This window comes from Oratosquilla oratoria, chromosome 31, assembly GCF_046742065.1.
Source record: "Oratosquilla oratoria isolate Oo_2021 chromosome 31, ASM4674206v1, whole genome shotgun sequence".
NCBI lineage: Eukaryota > Metazoa > Arthropoda > Malacostraca > Stomatopoda > Squillidae > Oratosquilla > Oratosquilla oratoria.
Genome location: NC_134807.1, coordinates 33685163 through 33687662, shown reverse-complemented (window position 1 = coordinate 33687662; position 2500 = coordinate 33685163). Strand labels below are relative to the sequence as shown.

Genomic DNA, 2500 nt, shown 5'->3' with positions numbered 1-2500 from the left:
TGTGCACTTCCATTTCTTCCCGTTATGAGATGTGTCTGGAGCAGAACGGATGCCAGTTTGAACACCTCAAGTGAAGCGAGCAAATTGTGACATTTTATAATTTCAACCAAGAAGAGTTTTCCTTAGAAAGAGATTTATTTATTATTTTTTTCTTTAATTTAGTATTAAGTAAATCCTTTAGCTATCATATGTATTTTGTTTCATTGTTTGAATCAATAAACAAGGCAAATTATAATGATCCAAAGAGTGTAAGCATTATTTTAGGACACCCTGTATATATATATATGTATATGCAGAATCCTCTAGCAAGGGGAAAAACACACGGAGCCCGAGCGCTTTCGTGATATATTCACATTACCAAGGACTCCGTGTGTTTTTCCCCTTCCTAGTGGACCCTGCATATTTGTGATTCACGTGTGACTTGTGAAGTTTGTGCATATATGTAAGTATATATGTATATATGTATATATATATATATATATATATATATATATATATATATACATATAAATATATATAGATATATATATATATGTATATATATGTATATATATGCATATATATATACTGTATATATTTGTGTATATATATACTGTATAAGTTTATATATATATATATATATATATATATATATTCATACACACATATATAGTCCAGTCAAATAAGGAAAAATACATTTAGAATTTTGTAACAAGCAGAAAATTGGAGAATGACTTCTTTAGACAGTTAGAAATAACATTTCAAAAGTCCCCATCGGTCTACCCTGAGCTTCGTCTGCCATCTTGGAAAATGGCGGCCAAATTTCAGTTTTTCGCCATTTCCGTGATAATGGTTGATCTGACGAAAAAGCTCTTTCACAAATTAGTATTTAAAATTAAGTTTCCTACAAAACATGTTCTATTCATATTTTTGCTATGAGTGGTCATTATAAAGATATTTACACATTTGTAGCCATATTCAATTCCGTGCTGATGCTGACATGATTTTGTTCACTTCCTATACGTTCGGTATCACTGACATTTGCTTATTCTTTTAGATTTATAGTATTTTTCTAGAAGGTTGATTTATATGTTGTTGTTTTTTCAGAATATGGTTTAAAAAAGGAGGGAGCCACAGATCAAAATGAATTATGCCTACTGTGAAGATCGCTTAATAGAAGGTGAAAATGTCTGTGTTAAGAAAGGTATGTCCACACTTTCAACTGTTGAAGCAAGCAAGAAAAGAGGAGATGATAAATGGCAAAATTGGGTTAATTTATCAGCTGTTCAAGTACATGTCAAGTGCAGAAAAGACTATACTAGAGAAAATGATATCACATCTGCTAATAAAAAGGACACAACTGACCAAGTAGAAAAAGGGTCACCTATTAAACAGAAACTAAGATCAAAAGAATCTTATTTTGATTTCAATAAAAAGTGTATATTTTGTTTGAAAGAGTGCAGTGAAAAAGGGGGAAAAAATGTCCATAGACGGCAGGTAGGTAGTTAGTAGTGTGATGACCTTAGACTTTGGATAAAATGTGCTTGATATAGCTAACGATCGTAAGGATGACTGGGGCAAAAAAGTAAAAGCTATTGTAGTTAGTGTCCAATGTTTGGTTGTAGAAGAAGCTAGATACCATAGATCATGTAGCCCTATTTTTGTGTGTGTGTGTGTGTGTGTGTGTGTGTGTGTGTGTGTGTGTGTGTGTGTGTGTGTGTGTGTGTGTGTGTGTGTGTGTGTGTGTGTGTGTGTGTGTGTGTGTGTGTGTGTGTGTGTGTGTGTGTGTGTGTGTGTGTGTGTGTGTGTGTGTGTGTGTGTGTGTGTGTGTGTGTGTGTGTGTGTGTGTGTGTGTGTGTGTGTGTGTGTGTGTGTGTGTGTGTGTGTGTGTGTGTGTGTGTGTGAAAAAGCTACACTTCAATCCATCAGGCAAATATGGACGACCCGATGATGAAGATATTGTAACTGGCTTGGAGAAAGTTTGTTCATACATGGAAGAGAGTGATGACTCAATTTACTTTGTAGGAATTGCTAGATGTGATGCATCAGAACCAATCCTGAAAACCAAATCACAGGAAAAATACGAAAGCGATGTAATCATAACCACCCTTCAAAAAAAAAAGACACCCATAGTATGTTTTCGCAAATCAGGAGATAAATTGCTATGTAATTCATGGTATAATGAAAGACTGCATAGTGAGGAAGAAGAGCGATTGAGGATTGTTAGAACTGCAGCAGCTATTATTAAGGAGGACATCAAGTCAAAGGTATACGACTCCTGCAACTATCCTTCTCCTGAAGGACTCTTTAATGATGTTGAAAACAACGTACCTGATTCCCTTCATGTTTTGTTACATGAATTAATTGAAAAAGGAGGAAAGGGAGAGATTAACAACAAACACAGGGTATGCACTGTGAAAGAGGGCTTGAAATGTTCCGTTGCATGTGTGTCTTGTCAAGGGGTTTCCTGCTCGAACTCTACTATCCAAACTGAGGAATAAATAATGGATGAATTAGAGAT

The 2500-nt window shown here is 34.8% G+C and overlaps 1 protein-coding gene across 1 annotated transcript in view; it reads right to left on the bottom strand.

Annotated features, from left to right (window-relative positions):
- LOC143041581 (carboxylic ester hydrolase-like) overlaps positions 1–2500 on the bottom strand; it is a 40489-nt gene that overhangs the window by 20890 nt on the left and 17099 nt on the right. The window lies entirely within an intron of this gene.